The sequence below is a fragment of the Dermacentor andersoni genome, chromosome 6 (genome assembly GCF_023375885.2).
Source record: "Dermacentor andersoni chromosome 6, qqDerAnde1_hic_scaffold, whole genome shotgun sequence".
Taxonomy (NCBI): domain Eukaryota; kingdom Metazoa; phylum Arthropoda; class Arachnida; order Ixodida; family Ixodidae; genus Dermacentor; species Dermacentor andersoni.
Genome location: NC_092819.1, coordinates 131,295,760 through 131,323,343, shown reverse-complemented (window position 1 = coordinate 131,323,343; position 27,584 = coordinate 131,295,760). Strand labels below are relative to the sequence as shown.

Here is a 27,584-nt window from a genome sequence, read left to right as displayed (position 1 = left end):
GCACCTTGGTGAGAAAAGGCCTCACGTACGTCGAGCACGAGTTATTGAGCAAAAGCCCAATCGAGCACACCATGGTAGAGGTGGTTACCGGGAAAAAGCAGAAGGAAAGCACTTTTCTGGTAAACGTGTACAGTAGCCCGTCACACGGAAAGCAGAAATTCAAAGCACTGTTACACAAAGCGTGCAAAGTCGCGGGGCCCGACAGCAGGCTGGTAATCTGCGGGGACTTCAACGCGCCGAATGAAGCCTGGGGTTACCCCAAAACATTGGCAAAGGGCAGGGACCTAATGCAAGATGCTACCGCCTTGGGACTAAATCTAATGACCGACCCAGCATACCCTACAAGAATCGGCAACTCGATCACCCGAGACACAACGCCCGATCTCACTTTCGTCAGGAGTAATGGCGGTGGTATGGAGGACTTCGAATGGCGCAACACGGGCCACGAATTGGGAAGTGACCATTACATTGTGGAGGTCGTTGTCCCGCTCGGTGGTAACGACGGAGTTGGCAGAAGCCTTCGGAAACATAGATTTACTGACTGGGACGCGTTTCGAGGATTGTTACCCGAGGAGCAAACCGAAATTACGGACATTGAGGAGTGGTCCACCGAGATTGTAAACAAGGTAGAAAAGGCCACCAAGGAAGTCGAGATGGACGAGCGTGTCCACAGGGTCGACAGCCGCCTCGCCCACCTCATCGCAGCCAAGCAGTCCATCCTGTCAAGGTGGAAGACGCAGAGGACAAACAGAAAGCTACGCAAGAAGGTCGCCGAACTCAACCGCGAGATCGAGTCCCACAGCCGAGTGCTATGCACACAACAATGGAATGAGGTTTGTAACGCAGCGGACGGCCAGATGCACTGCGGCAAGACGTGGAGCATGCTGAGGCATCTTTTGGATGCGACCACGACCAAGTCTCACCAGCACCACAACTTGGCCAAGATCATCCACAGGGCGCTGACCGAGCACGGGGAAGACGAAGCGAAGAAACGCCTCGACGACAAGCACCTCTCGGTCACTCCCACAGAGACGCACCCGGACTACCTAGGCGAAGCAAACGAGTGGCTAGATCGAGACATTGAAGTATGGGAAGTAAGGGTTGCCCTGCACGATCTCAACAGCACGATCTCTGCACGATCTCAACAGCAACTCCGCCGCTGGTCCCGACCGCGTTACGAACAGAGCACTAAAAATCTTAACGAAGCGGCCATCGAGAACCTCACGGCATACTTCAACACTTGCTGGCGAGCCGGTTCATTACCCCGGCAGTGGAAAGCAGCCAAGACCATCTTGATTCCCAAGCCGGGCAAGCCACCCAACATTGAGAACCTCCGGCCGATCTCGCTTACGTCCTGTGTGGGCAAAGCGTTGGAGCATGTTCTCATGAACAGGTGGCAGAGGTACCTGGAAGATTCGGGGCTCTACCCAAACACCGTCATCGGGTTCCGAAACAAGCTCGGAACTCAGGACGCCATGATACAACTGAAAAATGAAATCCTCGATGACACTACCAACACGAAAGACAAGCGAGCCATCTTGGGTTTGGACCTGCAGAGTGCTTTTGACAAAGTGAGACACTCAGCGATTCTGGCCCAGGTGTCACGGCTAAACATGGGCAAGAGAACCTATGCGTACATCATGGATTTTTTGGCGGAGCGGACTACCGAAATCATCGCCGGTGACCTGCGGCTCCAAAAGAAGAAGCTCGGCAGTGTCGGGACCCCCCAGGGCTCAGTCATCTCGCCATTGCTTTTCAACCTTGTAATGATAGGGGTGGCCGAGCGCCTCTCACGAGTGGCGCGGGTCCGACACACCATCTATGCCGACGACATAACGCTCTGGGTCCCAGGAAGAAGCGACGGACACATCGAGGATACATTGCAAGAGGCGGTTGACGCTATCGAGGAGCAGCTGGACGGGTCTGGGCTCGTCTGCTCCCCAAGCAAGTCTGAGCTGTTGGTGATTCCTCCGAAAAGGACAGCTAGGAAGACGAAAGGCTACGAACCTGCGAGAGAGCAAGACACAATAAAGATCAGGACGAGCGGTGGTCACATGATCCCGGTTGTCGAGAAGATCCGAGTGCTGGGGATGCTGATTGAGCGCAAACGAGTCAACGGCGAGACGGTCAACCGTCTGGCGGCCAAAGTCACCACGGCCATCCGCCTCATTAAGAGGGTGTCGCACAGAACAGCAGGCATGAAGGAAGAAAGCCTCACCCGGCTAGTGGAATCCTTCGCTATAAGCCACATTACATACGTTGCTGCTTTCCACAACTGGAGGCAGTGCGAACGAAATAAGATCAATGCGCTCATACGCAAAGCGTACAAGGCTGCACTCGGACTTCTCGACTGCACAAGCACCGACAAGTTCCTGGCCTTGGGAGTGCATAACACCCTGGAGGAAATCGCCGAGGCGCAGAGGACCGCTCAGCTCGCGCGGCTATCAGAAAGAAGAACGGGCAGACAAGTGCTGCGTGACCTAGGCCTGGGACCAAAGGAAATGGGACCCGAAAATACAGAGGTGCCTGTACCGGACGCAATTAGTAGAAGGCTACGGGTATGTCCGGTGCCAAGGAATATGAACCCCGAGTTCCACAAAGAGCGGCGGGCGGCGAGGGCCAAAGCGCTCATCGATCTCCATGCCAAAGACAGGGGTGCCGTGTTTGTGGACGCGGCAGAGTATCCACATGACAGAAAGGCATTCGCCGCTGCAGTCGTCGGGGCATCGACCGGTGCAACGAGAACAGCTGCGAGTGTGCGGACTCGTGGCGCGCATCAAGCCGAGGAGGTGGCCATTGCTTTGGCCATCGCCGACCCCGAGTGCACGACTGTGCTCTGTGATTCTAGGACGGCAGTGAAAAATTACGCCAGAGCGAGGGTGTGTGGTGAAGCCGCGCGTGTGTTGCGTGTGGTCGATCTCGCGAGTGAAAGTCGGTGTGTGGTGATAAAGTGGTTTCCGGCCCACATGGGCAGTGATGTGTCGGATCGCGGCAACGCTAACCACAACGAGACGGTGAACGCGGCGGCGCGAGGACTAACCAACCGTGCCGCTGCTACTACAGCCGACCCGTCGTGGTGGTGGGAAACCAAGGACAAAATGACTTCCTATAACGAAATTGTGAAATGGTACCGACTAGAGCGAAGGACTATGCCGCCACCTCATCCGGGCTTGACCCGTAAGGAGGCGGTTTTATATCGACAACTTCAAACGGGGTCATTATTCACCCCGGTGCTGATGAGGCACGTGTGTCCAAGTGTTTATGAAAGTGATCTGTGTTGTGTGTGCCGAAAGGAAAGAGCCACTGCAGCTCACATCCTTTGGGACTGTGCTAAGAATCCGCATGAAGCTGCAACAATAACAACGATCCCGCCGCGGCTCGAGGCCGCAACGAGATGCTATGACCAAGATGTCCAAACCCAGGCCGTCCAGCAGATCTCGGCGGCCCTCGAAAGGCAACGACCGAGCGAAACCGGAGGGAGGCTGCCACCCCAAAAGAGGGGCAGGCGCGGTCGACCAAAGGGAATAGTGCGGCCGCGAAGACGTCATAGCCGCGTCACGGTAACGCCTCCCTAACAGGGGAAGGCTAACCGTTCTGCAGGCGTTCACAACAAAGTTTCCTCACTCACTCACTCACTCATGCGCCGGCTTTCGCGCCTTTAGAAATATTCAGAGAGGACTCCGATATATATATATATATATATATATAATCACAGCACACGAACCGCGATGGACGAACCAGACTAGTCCTAAGGTTGAATTGCACAACTCAATGTCCATTCCATGTTCAGTAATCACGCAGATCATTTGTGGCTTCGTTCAGGGGCAGACGCGGGTTTCGGGCTGGTGCCTGTTGTTGCGTTTGGTGCACGAATATGGCTAGGAGCAGGCACCGCATATGCGCAAGCACGAGCAATATACAGACAGCATTTCTCCAGAAGCTCACGCTGAGTACGGTAGCGCGATGATCTTGTTGGGCTGACACGACGACTTCGTGGCAGCCGAATTCCGAATACTGCATATACGGCGAGGGTAGCTATATGAACTTGTTAATAAGTCATCTTGTAGATTGTTGTAGCGCAGGCAGAAGGAAGCGTGATAGAAGGCAGATGAGACAACACACAGCGCTGAACCAGCTGCGAACAGCTGTTTACGTGCGCCGTGTCTCAGCGCACGCATCTTCAGAAAGCGCCGTTGCGCACTCCAAAACAAATATTAACTTCAATACGTTGTTAAATTGCAAAACATGCATTGTATTTGCTCCTAATAAAGAACAGTCAGCAATATTATAATGTAAAGGTTTTATTCATTACAATAAAATAATTATGCAGCTTGCGCCACAAAACCTGGCAGTAAGCAACCCTGGGCGTCGCACCAGTCGCATTCTTGAAATCGCAATCATGTGAAATGGGCGCTCTAAAAATCGCATTGCGACGCGTGCGACTGCACCGATTTTTGTCGTTCCAGTCGCAGCATGTGAAACAGACATAAGACGTCCCACCCGTCTGAGGGGCCGGCGCAGCTGCAGCAGTGGCTGCGGCCGATGCATGGGAGGTGCGGTGACCGCGGCGGTGCTTGTGTTGACGTAGTGTGATGTCGTAGGGAAAAAAAAATGTACGATTTCCTAATGTATGCCGTCCATGTACGCAACCCATCAATGCAGCCTAGAAGCTACGCTGGTAATTCGTCCCCACGAGTTTTGTTAACAAGCAGTGCATAGTATGCTTAAAGAAGGTGAGTGAAGCGAAATTGTCTAAACATTAAACGAAAGAAAGGGAGGGTACTAAACTTCCAGCCGGAGTGTTACAACGCACAAACACATAAGTATACGGGCACTGACTATAGACCGGCAGCTCTGACAGGTGGCAGGGTACGCAGTCATGTGGCGCCTTCAGACACTTCGGACAGTTTGTATGAAGGCAAATAAATAGTGTAGCCATGATGTCCTAAACAGGACGCCAAATAAAGGTTTCACAAGGTCGACAACCTTGCATGACAACATGTAACTCCTGTTAAACACTCTAGTTGGTCACAATGTTTGATTCCTGTTACCACTGCAATATAAAAACGGGATGTAAAAAGGGCGCCTAATTATAGTGTCCAGTTTCTATTGCAATGTTAATATGAATTATGAAAGCAATTGCAATGGCACATATTGATAATGGTGCGTACCGAGTGATACAGGAACGTATCAGTAGCCGCCAACTGCTACAGTACAGGTATAATTCTGTCTTTCTTATTATTTATCAGCGCTGTAGACAGTTTTTCTGGCTTTATACCCTCTGCTCTTCTTTCGCTGTCGTAGTACTGCCCAATGGATATCCGTATGGCATCTGGGCCAACAAAGTTAGAGTGGCCTGCTATACTGAGGCTGTGTGCTGTCAGAAAAGGAATATTCCTGAGTCACAAGCAACCTGCCGTAGTTCCCGTAGAGTGGTGCGCGTCGGATAACAATTACTAGTGTTCTCCAAAACCGTGAAGTGCAGCCCTTTATCATAGTCAGTGTTACACTGCCTGCATATAGCCTCTAAGTTCTTTATGCCCATTTTAGAAGTTGATCAAGAACGGAATCTCTTGTTCTTTAGAATGCGTCTATTGCGTCTCTCTAACGATGTCCTCATTTCCCTATATTTTGTATGATTAAGTTCATTACATCATGATTTGGATTCTATTTAAACCGCATATGTATTGCAAGCACTTGCACGCGCTTATGGCGCAACACCACAGGACGCGAAACTTGTACTTAATAACAAGGAGTGGTTCACTGAAAACACACATAGACACGCAGTTTCGCGCTATAAAGAAATAAATATGCCACCCCAACGAGTGACAGGCACGAGCACTTTCTCAGCATTACATCACTGTAAATCCTGCAAGACACCCATCGCGTTACGGCATGCATAAAGAAAAGCCCCGAATCGCTGCCTTGAATCGCTGCCCTGCATGGCAAAAAATTTTCAGGGGAGTTGCATCTAGCGTCAGGACAAACCCTTCGCTTTGTAATTTTTCCTCTTCCTCTTGGTGCGATTTTTTTATATCTTGGTTCACGACCGTAACAACCGTAACGTCACGGCTGAGAATAAATGAGATCACAGCTTCCTAGCGCGAAAGTCCTGTCAAGGATCTTGCCTTTCCGAGAAGCTGTCCAGGTGAAGCAAGGCCTCGTGCAAAGTTCTGCCTTTTCTAGGCCGTGTAGCTCGTATACCTTCTTCTAAAATTTTATACTGGCGTTTTTTTTTTTGTTTTCCACGTTTTCTTGACTTCTCAGACACATTTCCTAAATATAGAGCGATGATGCGCAGGCTCAGATTTCTGGATTGGTTTCCAGCTACGTCCTCCACAAGTTTCTTGGCTTTCGTAAAGGATTTGACGGGAGGTAGATCAACGTCTGTGAGATCCTGGTGCATTTCCTCCTCGATCCTAACAAATATGGACGGTGCTCCCAAAAGTAAATTCGTTTGCTCCCTACTTTCGCGAACTTGCTTGTTATGGCACTGAAGCGAGATGCACTGACAGCGCGCGAAAGATGAAAATGCGAGCACAGAAAAGAGTTACCTGTACTACTGGCTGCTCTGTTGAGCTTAAACAGGTCTGCAAGTTCACTCAGTGGCTTACGTCGGCGTTCATACTAGCTTGACGCGTTTCACAAAGCCGAATAGAGTGCGGCACGCCAACGTTTTCCTGAGCAGAGGAACAGTTACGAGTCACATGCAGTCAATTTTGTGAAGGGCGCAGAAGCACACTGTCAAGCGTTCCAGATTCTTCCGTGGTGCTGTACAGAATTTGTTTTTTGTTTTTGTATGCAGAGCCGGGGGCGTCTGCTCAAGGCAAAACCTCATTTACGTCGCGTCCAGTGAAGGCGAAGCGTACAAAAAATTGTTGCTACAGGAACGTGATGGTGCTATGTGACGGAGCGCTCCGTGAGTGTAAGGCTTAGCGACATGTCATATGCGAGGAAGCCGCGCATGCTGTGCAAGAGAACAACTACAAAGAAAGGGGGGGGGGGGGGGGCAGAGGGCAGGAGCTAGGGTCTGTCTTTGAGAACAGCCTGCGGGTTATTGTCTAACACAGAAGAGCGAGGCTTGTCCCACTTGGCGGTGAGACAAACCCCATCTTATGCCTATATAAACATACCGTAAATCTGTACCGAGAAGCCTAAATCAATACGGTGCAGACCGCACTGAGGAATTGTACTCCTGTGGCACACATCAAATACGTTGTTAGGAGTACGTTTCTTTGTTTAAAAAGAAAATATAGTTCTAGAATATTTTGTAGTGGCAAGCCTAAAGTAAGAAACTATGGGGATGGTTGATCAATCTCGTTAACATGTGTGGGGTTCTACCTCCTTCAGCACATTATCTTAAAGGGATCCTGAACCACCCATCAGTCTTGGTGAAAAAAAAATAGTCCGCAGATGGGATTCCGCGCAGTGACCATCTCTGCCAAATTTTGCAGTCGTGCGCGGCGCGTGGAGTTCATAAGCGGTGCGCTAAGTCACCTTTATCTCAAACGCTCTACTTTCAACAAAAGCCTACTCCTCACTCTTTACGGAACGCTTTATTTCGTAATATAGCAGATTCCTAATACGGCTATTATTGGTAGATAGAAGACGTCTTTCAAGAAGGGTGTTTGGATCAGGGCACTTTTTCCTACTGCTAGTGTGCATGTTTATTTACGAAATTTAATAAACAAGCTGATGTAAGTGAAAAAGCTCTTTCGGTTTCCAATAATAATTACGCACTTCCCGAAGAAGCCGGCTATCGTCTGGTCACGATCGGAATTAAACCTTGGCCACTCTGATTAAGGGTGTCGTATAGCCGCTGGATTTCGCTTGTTTAGACTAGTTTTGAACGCTCAGGCTAGGCTCTAACCCACGCGAAACTTAAGCTCAGACCACATGCACGTTTGTCAGCGCACTCACTCCTGGCCGCTACTGGTTAAACGCATTGGATGACGTATTGATAGCGCTTCAGAAATGCGCATGTGGCTACAATCCGTCCGTCAAGCTGGTGAAGAACGAAGGCGGTCGGCACTATAACACGGTTAGACTGGAGCATATGGACGCGAGCAAGCACTCAAGCCCTATCGTGGACAAAGCAAACGCTGCGCATACGCACCACAGTTACATGTAGCTGCTGCCTCCTAGGTAGCGTGGTTACCGCCGTCGCGGCGTGGTGCCGCCACGAGTACACGGGTTAAGCGCAATGCGGTGCACTGAAGACAGCCGCGTTTGGCTTACGTTTGGCGCGTTGAAGGCGCCAAAATCGGCAGTAGTGGCCTCTATGGTAACATCCGAAATCAAATTTGAACTGCGCGCAATGGTGACGTTTAGTAGGAGGGGCATTGTGGGCACGTTCTGCTCCGCCGTTGCCTTTTCAATGCAAGGCGTTGAAGAAGGACCGGAAACATCGCGAAGGGCGTGTTTGACTATACCAATAACTCCACTTGTGCTGAACGCAGTGTTGTACTTTTTTTTTTTTTTTTCGAAGTATTTCTAAAATTAGCTCTTTTACTTTCAAATGCCTTTATCCACTTCGATAGAAAGTAGTTCAGGGTCGCTTTAAAACTGGGCTGAAAACTCCACATTATCAAAAACCTATGCAATTCGAGGAGGTTCTATGGTTCCTCTTTTGGAAATTAAAGCAGACATTCTTCTCTTTTAATCTATTCATCTAGTTGACCTATATCAGACGAGTGCTAAAGTATATTAATAACAATTTAAAACAAGATTATTTGACCAGAATAAGAAAGTGCTAGGAAAACCCCAGGGTACAATATGATCTGGCCTTCTCGGACGGATATTAGCAAAATTTCATGGCGGCTTGAATGGCCAGCATTAACCAAATGCTAAAAAAGGGGGGCAACGGATTGAGTTTCTCAATGTCGAAAAAGCTGCTTAAATGCCAAAATCTTGCTACATATTGTTCTGAGGGAAAGCGTTAAGCATGGGCAGTGTCTAAGCTTCTATATGAGCTTCCTTAATGACCAACAATGGAATAATATTGTTTGCCTTTGCAAGTTTTACAATCGAAACATTGTGAATTTTTTTAGGAGACCACAGTAAGCTTTAAGATATAGACAATAAAAGCGTACAGGTACAAGTGCAGACTGAAATGACTTGAGCGGTTGAGCGGCTGGCTGAAGAATGAGACAGCGTCGGTAGCTGCTACCTCACGCTAACTGCTAGAATCCGCGTATGTTTTTCTATAGCTCATTTACCAGGCAAGTGGCATGATCATGCATGCTCTCACTTCATTGTTAGCCTGTCCTCTTGATGGCGGCCAAGTCAGCCAGAATGCTATTTTGTCTGCACACGTATTTAGCTTTCGTGTGCACCTTATTAAGCCCATGTGCTTGTACCATGTTCCGGTGGTTGTAATTACAGTGATGCAAGCGTCTTTCTTTTTAATATATTGCATCACAGCCATTTATTCAGCTTTGGGCTGAAATGTCCTATTGTGGTCACTCAGTAACGGCCAAGGTAGAAAACAGTATCGCCAAAAATATGATGCAGGTGTTTTTTTTTTTTTATTGAAGTGAATATTAGGAGAGGTTGGCGCCTTTATGGTGCCACCGGCTACTCCTTGTCACTTGGCAAAGGAAACAAATTTGCGTAAAAAGGGAGAATAGCGACACGAAATATGGCACTCAGTAGAACACTGGATGAATAAATATACAGTCCAACAGTACATCAGTCGCAAAGTTGTGTGCATTAGTTCAGTCCACGTACGCATATATAAAGTCAGATATTTTGGACAGCCGAAACACACAGCACATGTAATGCACTGCAAGTACAGAACAGAATTATACATATTGCGTAAAAGTTGCGATCACCACATAAACCAATTATGAACCACAGACATCGCTTGTGTTACTCATTTAGCGTATTCGGATCATCTGATACCTAATATTTTCCCAAAATGCTGGTGTCCTCTAAAAACGTTTTCAGAGCCAGAAGCGCTCTTTTTTGAAGGCCCACAGTTGGCCGTGGGCCAAGTATCTTTTTTAGAGTGAATGGTCTTCTGTCTAACATCAACAAATTTGCTTGCAGTACCCTTCTTTGTGGGTCGTATTTCGTGCACTCGAGAAGAAGATGATTCACATCTTCGTCTGGATGGCCACAAGAACACTGCGGACTAGAGACACGTTTTATCCTGTACAAGAAGTGCTTTGTAAATGCAGTACCAAGACGCAGGCGGTGTACCAATGTTTCAAATTTTCTGTTGTCCCTTAGATTTCCCGGCATTGATAAGTTTATACATGGGTCTATAAAGTATAATTCCGAGTTTTTAGTTTGCTGGTCAAACAAGGTAGTTTCGCTGAGGCGACAAGAAATCTGTCTCAGAAGGTGCAGATGTAATGCACTTGCTGGAATCTACGCCAGGCGAAGCTTTCATGCAATGGTCAATTAAACTTCATAAGTCGAACTGCAATTTCTAGAATTGCCCTTATTTTCATCCGACGCATTACAGATTCCTGTGCTATTGTCTCATTATGCACCAAACAGGCAACAAGTTTAACGTTATTTAATGAATACATAGCTCGACGAACTCGCCCAAGCGTCAGTTCGCAAAGACTTGGATCGCCGGGCGAGGCTGAGTTCGTGTGAGCTTGGCTGAGTAAAATTTTCGTGAATATGAGTGAGAGCAAGCTCGACTGAGTCTGAGTACGCGTGAGTTATGCTGAGTAGAGTTTCGGAGAGTCTGCGTGCACATACCAATAAATCACATCGTATAAAAAATCAGTGAGCATCTGCGTTTCACAATTGTACGAGAAGACTCGGATACACAGATGTCATGCTGTCTTAGTATATATTGGAATGTACACAGTAGATTAATTAAAGCAATTTAATTAGCTAATGACAGGATATGGTGATGTGCGTTTATGCAGTAATACATGTAATTGCAAATTAATGAGTGACTTTGCTTCTCTTTTGTTCGGTGGGCATGGCTTATGCCTCGTGGTCCGGCTGCACACTTCATTAGCTATGAACGTGCAACCACAACGCGAGCTTGAAAGGATGCGGCCACTCGCGGAATGGGATACAATGGGGTGATTTCACTGCACGATTTTTATTTGCTTTTGTTTAATGTGTTTATACGACAGTCCCAAAGGATGTGAGCCGCGGTGGCTCTCTCCTTAGCGCACAATCTACACACGTCACTCGCGTACACGCTCGGACACACGTGTTTAGCCAGCGAGAAAACGACGATCCCGCCGCAGCTAGAGGCTGCAACGAAGATATATGACCAAGATACACAACTCAAGGCCGTCCAGCAGGTCTCGGCAGCTCTAGAGAGGCAGCGACCTCGCGAAACCGAGGAGAAAAGGGGCAGCACCCCGAGGAAGGGGGCGGCGGCCCTCTCGGATCCGCGGAAGTAGCGAGGAACCAAGACCTCGAGGAGCACAATGCACGAGACTGACGTAGTGGCCGCGTCGCGGTAAAAGCTTGTCCTCCCTGCGTGGAGGGAGCCTAACCGACTCTGCAGGCATTTTCACTAAAGTTGTTCTCTCTCTCTCTCTCTGTTTAATGTGTTGTGTACTTTTTATAAAAACAACGTGTTTGTCTGCTTTCCACATTGGTGCATGTGTTCTACAGGAGGTAGAGAAGTAAGGAAAGGCAGGAATGTTTACAGTGAAGTAGTTGCTTAGATTAGATTTATATGTTACGAACAGCATAAACAAAATGTCAATCCATCGAAGTAAGTGCAACATGCAAACACCTTTTAAAGTGAGTGTAAACACAGGTCGAGCAAGGATACAAAATCTAGACCATATTGAAGGATTATTGGTGTAGGTGCAGGAAAAAAAGCTGCACATAAAAAAAAAGAGAGAAGACTGCTTAAATGATGCTTAGCGTGCAGTGTAACGATTACAAAACAAGTTAACAATGCTATTTATTTCTGTTCAAAGTGTTAAATATGCCCCTGCAGAAATTAATTACGTTATAGAGTGCGGACGTTTGCTTCGCGAGCTTGGTAAACAATCGCGCCTCACAGAGGAAGTAACAGAACCTATAAGTAAGGTAATTTCCCGGGAAAATACACGTGACACCCGACAGGAACAGACTGCAAGATAAGGGTCGCGCGTATAGCTTGACGTTGAAACGCCGGGTACTATACGCTCTCAAGTCATATCCCCACGATACAGTAATTGACCGCAATTGCACATTCTTTAAATCCCTCCGTCCGTAAAAGCAAACGACGTAACAACTCTGGGGAGAATTTTTATATCGAGAATTGCTCTTACGCAACAAAAAAGATAATTGGGACACCGAAGGCCATGTTTTCTCGTGAGAGACACCTCGTAGTATTTACAATTAGCAGTGTGTGTAAATAACCTAAAGACACGAAAAAGTGCCTACTATCAGCATCTAAAGGCAACCTGGGAAAAACATTGCTTGATTAGCAACGTAGCGTGTCAATAAAAGTATATAAATTACGTAACCGAATCTGACCTACGAGGTTTTATCTGCCTTCTTCACGTGTGGGTTGTCATACGTACGATTTCCGCAATCCACGACTCCGCTCAATTACTTGCACTTTTCAGGGCTTATTGAGCGACGGACGCCAATTTCCGAAACAAGCTGCGAAATAATTATCGTCGGCCTCTGCGCAATTACGACAAAAGCAAAATGCCGCAGTCAGTGCGACGTGCAGCGAACTGGTTGGTCGCAGTCGCAAAGAGGTGGTTGACATATGCGAGTGCGATTTCCGTAGCATGCGACCGAAATCGCATCATCTGCAAGAGGCCTAACTCTAATAGACCACCGTTTATGCTCCTTAGCGATAACGTGGCCTTCATAGCTTGATTTTTTTTCGTTGTGGCGTCAACTATAGACTATCGGCTACACCCGTTTACCCTAGCCTTTTACGCTGGCCCAGTGGCTTTAGTTGCGTACTTGCTTGGACCACTACGTATGCGGCCCTGGTCGTGGTGCTGTCGTGGTCACTCCATCTTCGTTACTCCAACTTGACCTTCCTCTCTTCTCCCTGTCGTCGTTACGCCTTCTAACCCGCTCCCAGTTTCTTAAGTTGCAAGTCTAATAGCTTGGGCCACTAGGCATGGTCTCGCGGTCGTGATGCAGTCGTCGGCATTTCAGCTTTGCCACCCGACTCTCGTCATGCAGTCATCACGCCATCGTCATGACGCTGTCGTCACGCTTTCGGAGCCATGTACTTAAGAAAGGAGGAGGAAGAGGAAGGAGTTAAGAGAGAAGACAGCGATAACTTAAGGAACGGGCCGAATCACAGTCAGGTTCACAGCACCATATTACCCAGCAGCTAATGGACTAGCTGAGCGAGCTATTCGTGGCATCAAAGATGACATAAATATATACCCAGACTGCCCCTGTGGATGGAAGTGCTGCCTTGAGGAAGCGTTAGCTCATAATAACGGCTCCTATGTGGGATGTACACCACCCTTTGCTGCTACTGGGAACCAAAGCTGTTTACTAAGCGACACGTTTCTAGAAATTAAAGTAGTGCTGCAGCCGACAGAAAAGAGAAGAAACGAAGAGAGCGAAGTGAGGTACCGTAAAATAATGAAAAAGAACTTTCGTAAAAAAAAACCCAGCGACACAAAGAATATATAGGTTCGAGACTTCCTGCTAGTGAAGAAAGGGGCGTCCAACTCAGGCTCCAATCACAGAGAGCCATTCTCTGTTGTAAAACAGCAGTACTGCAGGAAATCCTAAAGGCTTTCTGCTATGTAGGCCGTAATTGCACCACTGGACCAACTCTATAGCAAACGTATTCAAATATCATCCGAGGAGAGATGAAAACAAGGGCAGGGGGAGTGAAGCGTGCTTATGCAGTTGAAGAGGAAGCAGGCAAGATAGATGCTGCAGTAATCGGAATTGGGGGTGGTGGAGAACAAAGAAGTTAGAAATGCTAACATAAAGTGTACTCTGTTTATTATGTGTAGGCTTGTTACAAATGTACTTTGTTCTCTACTTCGTTGTATCATATATGTCAATATGTCACATTGCACGTAAATTCGTCATCAACATACCTTTCAAATGGAGGTTTTTCCCGTAAAGAAAACAAGGGTGGACAGAAAGCTGTTAAATAAAGCCGGCAGATCCAACGCCCTGTCGGAATCGATGTTATGCGAAGGCGTGCGCGGGGTGCCTCCCAAGTTAACGAAACTACCATGAGAGCATCGAGACGTAGGCGGCTGTTTCATGACCTACATGACATGCATATCAGGTCATTCACGTCATGATCTATCATTCATGTTAGTCATATACTCTTGTGATACTATGCCAATTTCGGTATATACGAAGACGTAGGCGGCTGTTTCATAGCCTACAGGACAAGCATCTTATGACCAATCATTAACGTTCGAGATATACTCTTGTCATAATATGCCACTTTTGGCACATACGAAGTTAAAGACAGAAAGAACGAAAGAAACAGACAGACAGACAGACAGACAGACAGAGACGGAAGGACAGATGGACAGGCAGACCGACAGACAGATATTAAGAGATAGATAGATAGATAGATAGATAGATAGATAGATAGATAGATAGATAGATAGATAGATAGATAGATAGATAGATAGATAGATAGATAGATAGATAGATAGATAGATAGATAGATAGATAGATAGATAGATAGATAGATAGATAGATAGATAGATAGATAGATAGATAGATAGATAGATAGATAGATAGATAGATAGATAGATAGATAGACAGACAGACAGACAGACAGACAGACAGACAGACAGACAGACAGACAGACAGACAGACAGACAGACAGATAGACAGATAGATAGATAGATAGATAGATAGATAGATAGATAGATAGATAGATAGATAGATAGATAGATAGATAGATAGATAGATAGATAGATAGATAGATACTGTCAAAGTGGCAAAGTTTCCCCAAGAAATGCTTCGCATTTAAAATTTGCATTTGCTGAGGGATCGCATTTCTCCTTTTTGCCCAGACGCTCAAAAGCGAATCGCAAATACCCTCCCTACCACTTTTATGTTTCACTCACAGACAACTCTTCATTCCATTTTGGAGGGTTCCCTGACAACTGCCCTGTTTTATCTCACTCTCTCATTAGCCTTAGGCGTCTTTGCTTCGTATTTGCCGCGTTGGAAAATAAGTAATTAAGAATGCGGCCTGTTCTGTTGAGAGAGCACAATTTTAATCATGATCGCAGACTTGGCAGCTTTGTCGACTTACGGCACGAGCAAGCGCATACTAGGTGCACACGTTCGCAGGATCTGAATTTAAAATTAATGTTCAGCTGCTCGCCATCTTAGCTGCTGTCTCAACGAGCACGGTAACCTTTTATTTTTCATTTTGCCTCGTCTGTGCGCGGAGTGAGGAGCGGATGTTCGATTGCTGGAATGCTTTGAGCTTATGTAGAAGGGCTAAATAAACAGCAAAACAGAAATCTGGATGTAGTCTGACTTCACGGGACACCAATCAAGTCAAGTACGCTTGGTTGTTTACATGATGGAAGGGAAAACAGTTAAGCAAAGGAAGTGAGCGTTGAGGATGGCAAACAATGTGTTTGCCACCAATGTTGGAACCCAGTTAAACCTCAATAAATGAAACAAGCAGAACGGGAGTAAAGGCAGAATAATTCATTATATGAACATGCGTTTCGTTTACCTGAAAGAAAGGAAAGTCAGAACAAGGTGTACTTGACCTATAAAAGCATTCTGATGGTTCAGAATGTAATAGACGACGGCCAAGCGGCGGTTTTATTAAAGGACAGTACGTATTCGTTTGCTTGGGGAATACAATATTCCACAAGACCTCTTCTATGACGTGGCACCAGGGCTTCTTCTATTACTATTAGATGCGATAATTGGCAGTAACAATGCTGTGAATCTGAGCCCCTGCCATGTTCTGTAGTAGGACTCCAGCATTGGGAAGTTGTATTCAGACGGCGCTGTTGGAGCGACGGTGCAGCTATTAATCGGAGTATTGCGACGATCATTGCAGTATTCGCTTCTTCGATTTGCGCTCTGAGATCAAACGTGCGGGATAAACACTCTGTTGAATTTTAGAAAAACCACAGGGTCCTTCGGTGGACTACGGGCGTGGCATTGCCCCATGAGTAAATGGAATGAAGGTAGTAGTTTGAGCTTAGTACCATCATAGTAGCGGAAGGGCTCACCTGCACAACCCAATTTGTTGCCCGATACACTCGCGGTGACGGCAGTGACGGGGTGCGGCGCCGCTCCAACGCCATCCGTTGCGAAAACCGACTAGGGACCACTTTCTTGTGCAAGTAAAAAAGAAAGAGTAAAAAGAGAGAACGCCGCATGTGATTCATCCAATCGCGGCAGAGTTCGGAGTAATCTGAACAACCCCGGCAATTCTGGACATCGCCTTTAGTTCGCAGCTTTTACATCACGTGCCGTACAGACCTTTAAGATTCAAAATTCGCGCCCTGACACACGCAGTGTACTGGACGAAAACACAATACAGAATAATATAAGAAAAGCACAGGACCACGCCAACAGCTTTAATGGCCGAGCGCAAATCGGGAGTGGCTTATCTGATAACCGCAACGACGAGCGGCGGGCTGATCGACTGTAAACCCAGCAGTTTCGTTGCAATTGATAGGCGTACAAAAGGCTCAAACGCGCTTCGAGTACGCGGGCGCAGAATGTCAAAAAAGCGGCTTGTACCCTCCCTTCCCCTCCCATCATACTTTGTTTGTCCGATCACATTATCGTGCGGTTTTACCCGGTGTCATTAAAAGCGAAAACGTATTTTCTTTTGCTGCAGTTTTCGCACTCTGAATTGCTGATTTTTAAAGGAGACTTCAAGCTTGCTAAATGTGGTAATTGGTGGAAGTTTGAGGATATGCAGGTACAGACCTGACGTCCTTAATCTGGGTTCACCTCAGTTAACACGCCCGCTTGCGTATTTGCGTGTAGTTACGCGGTCGCGTTATGGTTAGCTGCAACGGACATTGATATCTTTTTTTATAGGTGATGTCTACAAGTCGAATACACTTTCTGGGGCCTTAGTAAACGACAAGAGGGAAGCTAGAAATTAATCTCAGATTGGCCAATGTTCAAAGACCTGCTTCACTGAAGGGCTTAAAGTAAGGCGCAGCCGTTGAACAACATGGAATAGTTCCGTTCTTTTCTGAAGCTCACCTTAAAGGAAGGCGTCTGAAGTCATTGATTTCCTTATGCAGATTGCACGCCATGCAGCACGCCCTTGCCTGCTTGCTAAGGGTCGGTGAAATGGAGATGAAACCGAATGTATGTTCGTGTACACGACCAACTTGAAACTCGCGAATACAACCGCGTTGTCTCAGTGCCTGTGACGGTCGACTGCTTGTGACGGTCGACTGCAGGTCGTGGGTTTGAGCCCGGCTTTTCCTGCTGGTTTTCTTTTAAGGAAAACTACAGGAACGTGTATCTTTATGTTCTAATGAATGTTAAGAAACCCTAGATGATCAAAATTATTCCATGCTCTCGACTATGTCATCCCCAATTGCCCCTGTGCAGATTCAGGATGTTAAAATGAATGAGCGAAAACTACCGATATTTGACTGTGAGAAATGAAAGTCAAGCAATTGTTTCTCGTGCAAAGTGTCTGTGCTTTTTGCCTGAACGCCTGGAACATCCACAGCATAACTAGGTACCTAATACGGGTGACACTGATATCACGTGCACCAGCGTACCAGTGTGAAAATGCCTAACCAGGTTGAACGGAAAGTATCGAAGCTAAATTTTACCAACCAAATACATAAACCATCAGAATACAAGGTACACTCGTTGTCAATCACACAATAGACTGAACTGGTTTTGCTTATTGCACCTGCGCTTATGGCCTGAGAGACTAGGCAACGTGAAATCCAGGTAAATGTAGTGTCCATTTGTAAATGTAGTGTCCATCATCCAGGTAACTGTAGTGTCCGCAATAAAATGGAGAACGCAAAAAAAAAAAAGGTGCGCAGCTACGCCAGCTTGAGATTCCCCCACCACTTTCTTCATGAGTTTTGAATTTTACAGCCAAGATGTTCAGGGCTACTTTGCCCACTATCGTGCCCGCATGTAGATAAAAATCCCGAACATAGCGCAATAGTGGGCCGCCCCGCGGTGGAGCTGCAGTTCGCCAATAAGGGGCCCCCATGGCTTCGCTGGTCATCCTTCTTCACAATGAGGTAGGGCACTGATTTTTTTTAGCTCACAGTACTGAGCTATTAATCGGCACAGAAGTGTTATATGGCCTTGAAAAGTAACCGCATAGGAAATCTAAAAAAGACAAGACACTTCTTTTGTAGGAAAACGGCCAAAACAAGCGAAAACATAACAAATCCGTGATGACGTGTGCACGTAACTGCAACCAAGATGTGGCGCGAAATTAAAAGCGAGACATTCTTGCGTTAATTTTCTATCCTAATAACCAATCTTTCGGTACGAAATAGATACAGAAGGCATTTTTGAAGGTGTGCTCAACATGAGTAAACTTATTTATTGTTTTTTCTTGAGTTTGGGGGGGGGGGGGGGGCTGTAATTTGCCCACACAACTGCCTGATTTGCTTTCAGTGAGAATCAATGTAATGTTTGACCCGCCGTGGTTGCTTAGTGGCTATGGTGTTGGGCTGCTAAGCACGAGGTCGCGGGATCAAATACCGGCCACGGCGGCTGCATTTTTATGGGGGCGAAATGCGAAAAACACCGTGTATTTAGATTTAGGTGCACGTTAAAGAACCCCAGGTGGTCAACATTTCTGGAGTCCCCCGCTACGGCGTGCCTCATTATCACGTCGCGCTTTTGGCACGTACAACCCCATAATTTTTTTAAATCAATGTAATCATTTAACATAAAACAAGCACAGTATAATACGCCGCTTCGAGCAGAAAAATTCTCCGAGAGCGACTATGCTGACCTGACCAAAGGTTTAAACGCTAAGAAGATGGACGGTACTTAGTAAAGAACAAGACAGAAACAGCTGACCTGCTAGTGAGCCACGGGTGTCAACTGCAGTTCACGTTCAGTGTGTATGTGTGGTGCTCGTTACAGGATGATTTCTAGAGTGTGGTCATAGTACATGCCCCGTTTAACTCCTATTGCTTAAAGATACCTGGCGCGGACCGTCAGAAGGTGGCACGAATATTTCATTGACCTTTGAATTTCATCTGGGGCACTACGATGGAGCGCCGAAAGTGATATTTCGAAGATTCCGTGAATGTAATCTGCTAAGGACTGGCTCTGATGCTCCACGGTGAGCTTTCTGTAAAAATGGAGAACCTGAAAATTCAGACTCTCGTTCGCGAGAGCTAGAGTCTCTCTAACAGGTCAGTCGAACGCAATATTTGCAAAGTGCCTTGACTGTCTTGTGGTGTCACGACTGTACAGTTCAGCCTTCCAAGAGTGTACACTCCAAGAGTGACCGCTCCTCAAGATGCGCCAGTGCGGTCGCGATTGACTGCCTGTGTGCGCTATGTCGGGGGCAATGGCAAATGACGTGTTCGATAGTTTCCTCACTGCGTCAGTGGCCCCACACAGCACGATCTTCCCTTTTGATGCGGAAAGCAAAGTCTTGTAAAAGCGACACCAAGCCACAGTCGGTAAAGAACCGTTGTCTCGGGTCGGGGTACTCCAGGTGGAGGACAAAGTTGAAGATGGGGGTCCAATCGATGCAGGCATGTTTGTCTCCTCTGTATTGCTGCATGGAAGAATGGGACATTAGCGCTAAGCGTAATTATGGCGCTTAGGGCAAATTGATATGCACGTTCTTACTGTTAACTCGAGTGGATGGTGCGTTGGAAGGTAATGGCCGTGGGCTGGTAATGTCAGCAAAATAAAGGAAACAAAAGAAAATATTCACCTTCGAATGGCACACACTCTTTCTGTCGGTGACAGATGCTTCTACAGTCGTGACTGTCGTGACTAGCCCACAAAAAAAACACTTATTTTTGGTGCAGGTTGACTGTTCGGAATGGTTCCGAGTTTTTCATAATCTCTCGCTTCTAGTTATCGCAAAATTGTAAACAGTACTTACAAATAATATAAAAAATATGCTTTGTGTTTTCGGCAGACATACTTTTGAAACATCTTCAGCTTTTTCAGGCCACTATGAAAAGTTATTCAGTGTGGCAAAGTATTTCATTGTGCAAGTTTTAAGTCTTCAAGGCAGAAGCCGCGATTTTCGAAACATGCTGAGGTGCCGGATACTGTAGAAAATCGTGCATGTGGAGGACTACAGACAACCTCCCCTCCTTGTTTAAAAAATCGAATTATAGTGTTTTACCTTCCACAATCTCGATATGATTACGAGACACGCTGAGGGGAAGGGGGACTGCGGAAATTTGCCCCACCAAGGGTTCTTTAACGTGCGCTTGAAGCTAAGTACACGGGTGTTTTCGCATTTTGCCCCCATTGAAGTGCGGCCGCCGTGGCCGGGATTCGATCCCTTGACCTCGTGTTTAGTAACCCAACAACATAGCCATTAAGCAACAGCAAGTTTCTGAGGCATTGGAGCGTCATCCTTTGTGCTGCCTGATGTTTCACTTTTGACTCACACAACGGAACAATGCAACAATGAGTGGACCTCGTGCTTAGCAATGGCCTCGTGCGATCACAGCCACACCTCACCTCACCTCGGCTGCGATCCTCGTGCTTAGCGACCTCGTGCATAGCGATGACGGAACAGTGAAAGAGAGAGAGGAACAATAACTTTTCCTCTCATATCCAGGCATTATTCCGATACCTCATTTTCTTAATGTAACAACTTTACACGGCTTTTATTTCAATATCACTGTTTACTTCAGGGTCATTATAACCACTGTATACTACTGTTTCGTGAGCGCACTGTGCTTTGTTTGCACGATTGAAATATTGCTTGGTTTGCATGTCGCTGAGTAGAATGTTACCTTGAAAAAAATAAGCAAGTTTTGCGCTGTTTCTGTAACTGAATCCTCCTGGTTCTCTTTTGAAGAAGGCACAAATGTACGTGCGACGAGGCGAAATTTCGTCACGGTGTCAGGAAGGCTAGTAACCAAAGCGGGCCAAGCAACAATAATACAAATATGCGCACCTGCAAATATGCACACGCTTCAAGAGTTGAGTTGGTAGGAGCAATGCTTTCAGTACGTTCCTATAATAAAGCTCTACTGCAGTGTGTGCATTTTGGCTCTTGGCTCACTATTGTCAAACTTATTCTGTCCTCCTGGATTATGCCTCATTCCTATGGTGTGAGAAAGATATCATCTATGTGTTGCTGGCTTCATGATCTGTGTCGATAGTGCTTTTCTTGCAAGGATGCGACCATGTCGAGTGCACTTATTTTTCACTTGCCAAGAAAATGAAAATGATAGGGTGTGCAAATGATGTCATGCCACGCAAAACTGTTTGTGCATTTAACGAGAGCGCACACAACTCATTTGCTTCAATCAGCTATTTAATGTCGTGTTTGGCAGTTTCTTTTTCCGAAACTCTACACAACGCCGCCACTCAGATCGCATTGCGGGCAAAGTCGAATCCTGACGAGAATTTTGACAACTTCATATTGAACATGCTTACTGTAACGAGAAAAAATATTCTGGCGACTTTTTTCTAGCGCAGCATGGTTTACAACAACAAGGGCTGCGATCCGAAGACACAAAGTAGTGTCTTTCAATCTTTCAAAAGCAAAGCATAAAACAAGCTTGTCTTCTTCGGCGGGAAAACAAAATAGTAGAGCAGGCATTGTCCAGTGAATGACCATACCCCGAAAGTCTATGTCTCGACCGCACGGGAGTGGAATCCCGTGATGAAACTTTCCACACGCACAAAAAAATCAGAACAGGGCAAAAGCTCGTGATACTCGCCTTCGCGCATTGCATTTAAGTAGCGCACGTTGAACAAAAAAAAAAGGAAAATGAAGTAGTATTGAGCTCGTTGATCACCTCGTAAAGTGACTATTTCCAGGACCGCCGAAAGCAAGTGGCGTTACTGGCCTCAAACAAAAAAAAAAAAAAAAAAAAACGTGTTTTCGTTGAATGTGAAAGTTACGGTATGTTAATGTATTGAGACGCTGCAAAACAAACAGGAAGAAAACAACAGGAGACGAGATATAGTGAGCACTACGTGATACCAACATTTTTTGGGCAGCTGCACTTTGGATACACTTGTAAAGCTACGGCATGCGCGAAAGAAGATATCCATTTTCACAACAACAGGCAATCAACCCACCATCCAAAATTCTATTTCTGCGTGTTTAATTGCGCCAGCTCTTATGCCATCGTATCTATGCCATCGTATCTGCAGTGGCAGACACCCAGCGGCTTTCGGGAAACGACACGCTCTACCCCAGTTGCTCGAGCAATATTATCGGCACTCACTCACAACAGACAGAAATACGCCTGTACTGCAAACTAGCGTGTGCATTGCGGCTGGCTTGAGCGGACGTTATAATAATAATAATTATAATGATGATGATGATGATGATGAAGTAACACTTTCGCCCGAGAGGAGAATCGCTGATTGCGACAGCAAATTATTTGACATCTGAGCAAAGTAAGGTTCTCGTTTTATCAGCTGCCTAAACTGCTGCAAACATTCGCATATTAACTACTCGTAAATTAACCACCACGTTGTAACGAGCGCACATGCACACATGAACACATCTCACTCGATGAGCGCCCACACTTGCTGTCAGAACGCTGGCATGAGGGTGAGCAGCAGCATCAGTGAACGAATTGTCCTTCGTGCTGCTTCTAGGTTCAACACTAACTAAGTGACGCCAAACCATTGCCTACGAAGACACCAGGGACCTATTAAGGTAAAACTATTCCAAACTGTGTCTATTCTATTTCTGCATACAGGCCTCCACAATCGCCCAACATCACTTGTCTGTCACGCAACGTAAGGAAAACGGGGAAAGTTACTGATCTGGTACGACGCGCGCGCACTAATTGCACATAATGTGACTTAACAACATAAACATATTATTTTCCGATTCTGCGCCTTTTCACCATCAGCCATCCGCTATTTGTCAGAAGTTTTCGCGCTGTGCCCACTTCACCTGTCTGTCACCCGATGTCCCGAAACCGCGAACGCTCACCGCGTCAAAGTCGCGTGTACGTATTAAAGTTGAATTATTATGCTGATGAAAACAGAATTTTTTTCGAATAGCCGAAGATTATTCTGTTGCGAAATGAAGATGGGTGTCTGCCGATCGCTCTGACACTGGATAGTCGGAGTTACCAATGAGAGCGGATTTGTTTGCCTATAATAAACATTTTCATCTGGCAGTATGTCATTATCGAGCCCCTTCGGCACGTTAACGGCATTCCTGTGTCAAATTTTCATAGCTTAGAATTCGGTTTAGCTGCATTGTCACCTTTCCGTTGCACGCCTCCGCGATTTCCTACCAGACACCGAAAGCTAAGCAAGAAGAAGCAGGCGAATCGGAGACGCCGGAACCACCCTCCTGAACAGGTTATCTATTTTCGCTGTGCTAGCCGGGCCGCACCTTACCGCCTCCACTTCTGCGTGCTCCTCGCCTGGGGTGAGCGAATAAGATAAATATATGTCAAGTAAGATAATGCTATTCGCATTGAAAGGAAAGTGAGCTATAAAGGACGAGGGCGTTTCGCTGTCCTTCTCGAAGAACGCTGCGAGCCAGCACCCGATGCTTGCATTGGCGGTTACGTAAATTTCACGTCAGAAGAATAGAATAAAAACAAATTGGAATACTTTCACTTATAGGGCCCCAGCCGTCTGGGCGCCTTGACTTTGTAACCACTGCATGTCGCTTTCAAGATTGGGGCTCCGCTCAGCCGCGCCATACGAGGCCGCTGCCGGAGAAGAACGTCCCTCAAATTCCCTGCGGCCTTGTTCGCAATGGAAAACGATAATAGCGTGTTCTCCCGTTTTCTTCCCTGGCACGCGCGAGATGGAGCCACCATTCTAAGCTCGCTTTCGCAGGCTTTCGCTTTCACCAACAGCATACGGCACGCGGCCATTATATTTTCGCACTTAGATTTTATACCGAGCATCACATCGACAACGACAGCGGAAATGTGCCTGGAGTGTCCTTATACTATCTCAACATCGCTGTCGCATTGTGTACGGAAAACAACGCTGCCGAAGCTCGAAGCTTGTTTCCCCACAGTACGACTTAGTTCATGGGCAAACAAACTCATTGTATAATTTCCTGGTATTTCCAGGCGTTATAGTATGGTATGCTAAAACCTTATTGAAGTCCAGCAGATCGTGAGTCTTCACGAAGTGGGCCGCTCTCACGCGGGAACCGTAAGGGCGAGCCTCTCGGCCGCACTGTGGGCCTGCTGCTCAGCCCAGAGTTGGTCAGCCAGAACAGAGTTGCGGAGAACCGCCTCCCATCTGGCCGAGCTGTTATCGATGATAGAGCGCGACCGGGCACACCGATAGAGCATATGTTCTATTGAGGCTATTTTTCCACACTCGCGGCAAGTACCTTCGGTGTAAGTATCCGGAAAGATCCCGAGCTCTATTACGCCGCGGATGGGGAACGAACTAGGTTCTACGGTGGTTGAGATAATGTTGTTTAGTAATCTAGTTGTAGATGGAGAGCGTGTCCCTGTTCTCTGGGGAGTCGGCTTCCGTTTGGTCGGTGGTTGCGCGGTGGGCATGTTCGCGCGCCGCCCCGCGAGCCGACTAGTTAAGGTTGGGAGGAGCACCCTTTATCTGACCCTGATGTACGGGAAACCATTATGAAGTGGTGCGTGATTGCCTTGCGCCCAGGAAGTCTGAGAGCTTGTTTGGAAACGGTGCCTTCTTCAAATGCTCTAACTGCAGACCTTGAATGACAGACATCCCGTGAGCTATCCAGCCGGGCTAGTGCAATCGCCATTTGTTCAGCAACTAGCAACTTAGGAGTCCGTGGTCCGAACCGAGGCAGCATTGGTGATTCCTTTGCCGACCATCGACAGTGACGATGGTGAACGCCCGACGTCCCTTACAAGAAGCTGACCTGTCGCTGATCACTGTGTATTTGCCTAAGGAGGTTGGTCCTCCTTGCCCTCCTTCTACCGCAAATATGATGGGCGTGCATGTTACTAAATATGGGCGCGACCATAATGTTCTCATGAATCGACGGAGGAACGTCAGAGAACTCTTCCGCTACTCTATCGGGGTGATATCCGAGTTCCTGCAAAATGGATCTCCCTGGCTTCATTTTAGTGAGGCGAGTTAGTTGTGCGCGCTCCTGGGCCTCTGCAATTTCTTCCAGAGTTTATGAATGCCAATCTGCATTAAAAAGAGAGAGAGAGGAAAGGGGAAAGGCAGGGAGGTTAACCAGAGAAAAAGATCCGGTTGGCTACCTTACGCTGGGGAGAGAGGGGAGGGGGAGGTAAAGTGGTAACAAAGTAGAGATAAGGAAAGGAAGGAGCATAGACACACAATCACAATCGGTCACTGTCACCGAATACTGTCATCGCACAGCACAGTGACACCTGAAGCACTGTCAACATCTGTTCAGGCTACAGCCGCCTGTCCAATCCTGTCGCCCTCAAAAACCGCAACAGTGCACTCGTCGCCCTCTTCTGCGAAGGCTTATGATGGCGGTATTTTAAAATAAGTTCCTCTGTGAGAGGTCTTTGGTCAAAGCGCGCTATCGCAGTTGCGAGTGATTGTCTCTGTAAATTATATCGAGGACAGTCACAAAGAAGGTGTTGAAAAGTCTCCCCGTCACCACAGTCCTCACACGAGGCGTCGTCGGCCCATCCAATTCGGTAAGCGAAAGACTTGGTGAAAGCCACCCCTAGCCATAGTCGACAAAGCAGGGTAGCTTCGCGACGGCAGAGTCCAGGTGGAATACAAAGGCGCAGAGAGGAGTCAAGATTGTGGAGTCGGTAGTCGTGAAAACTTCCAGCGTTCCACAAGGCGAACGTGATGTCACGGCTGATTATTCGAAGTTTTCGAGCGACATCTGTCCTTGATAACGGTATCGGCTCCTCTTCGTCCCCTTGAAGAGTCGACCAAGCAGCGTTATCAGCGTGTTCGTTCCCCATGACTCCGCAGTGACTTGGAAGCCACTAAAATGTCACGTGGTGTCCTTTCTAAGTTAAGGTATGAATGAGTTCTCTAATCTCAAATACCAGTTGTTCGTGTGGTCCGAGCCGCAGGGCTGATAGCAGAGATTGCAGTGCAGCCTTCGAGTCACTGAATATTGACCATCTTCGAGGTTGTTCTTGGCTGACGAGACGAAGTGCAGCGCGAAGGGCTGCAAGTTCCGCGGCCATCGGTGTCGTTGGGTGACATGTCTTGAAACTGATGGTGGTGGCTTTCGCGGGGAAGACCACGGCTCCAGAGGAACACTGGAGAGTTGCCGATCCATCAGTATAAATATGTACGTGTTCGGCGTACCTCTCGTGCAAAAGGAGCAGAGTTAGTTGTTTAAGAGCAGGTGATGACAGCTCAGATTTTTTCCTGATTCCTGGTATGGTGAGGTGTAGTGCGGGTCGAGCCAAACACCGTGGAGGCATCGATGGCTTAGTTGCGGGGGTGAAGCCTGATGGGAGGCAGGTATAATACTTCGAAATCGTAGTACAAAATGCTGCCTGCGGCCTTTCTGACGGTAGTGTTGCCAGATGGTGGGAACAGGCATGGGCAACGTGCCTAATGTGCACTCTCAACACCTCTACCGCAATGTGTGTTTGTATAGGTTGGTCCCGAGCAATCGCAATAGTCGCTGCTGTCGATGTGCATTTTGGCAAACCAAGACAAACCATGAGAGCCCGAGCTTGAATAGTCTGTAGAGCACGAAGATTTGTCTGGCAGGTGTTGGTCAGTAAGGGCAAACTGTATCTCAAGAAGCCCAGAAAAAGAGCCCTGTACAATTCCAACATTGCATGCACTGACATTCCCCAAGTCTTTCCTCCCAGAAACTTGAAAAGTTGGGAGATTGCTGTCAGACGCTTTTTCAAGTAGGTCACATGCGGGCTCCATGACAGATCTCTATCAATGATTATGCCAAGAAATTTGTGAGTCTTCTCATAAGAAATTATCTGGCCATTTATTGATATGACGTAGGGTGTCATTGGTTTGCGAGTGAACGCCAGCAGTGCACATTTGTCTGACGAGATTTCAAGACCTTGGTTGCGGAGGTATATAGCTGTTAGAGTAGCAGCTTTTCGAAGTCATGCACGTATCTGAGGACGTGTCACACCTGAGGTCCATATACATATGTCGTCGGCGTACATTGATATCTTGATCGCTGCTGGCAGATGATCAACGAGACCAATGAGTGTGAGGTTGAATAGGGTAGGGCTTAGTACACCGCCTTGAGGAACACCTCGGTACGTGTAGTGTAGTGCGGTTTTGCTATCACCGGTACAGACAAAGAACGATCTCATAAAAAGGTAATGAGAGATCCATTGGAAAACTCGACCACCTAGGCCAACCATCTCAAGAGCATCGAGGATAGCCTCGTGAGATACGTTATCGTATGCCCCCTTGACATCCAACAACAAAGCTGCAGATAGGCTTTTGCGTGACTTTTGAAGCTGGACGTACGTAGCGAGATCAACAACACTGTCTACTGAAGAGCGATCTTGTCGAAAACCAGCCATGCAATTCGGTAACATGTTGTAGTGCTCCAGGTACCACTCCAAGCGGGC

At 47.1% G+C, this 27,584-nt stretch overlaps 1 pseudogene; it reads left to right on the top strand.

The window, feature by feature from the left end:
* Window positions 1–296: 296 nt before the first annotated feature.
* LOC140219109 (uncharacterized) lies at window positions 297–3,575 on the top strand (annotated as a pseudogene).
* The last annotated feature ends 24,009 nt before the right edge of the window (window positions 3,576–27,584 follow it).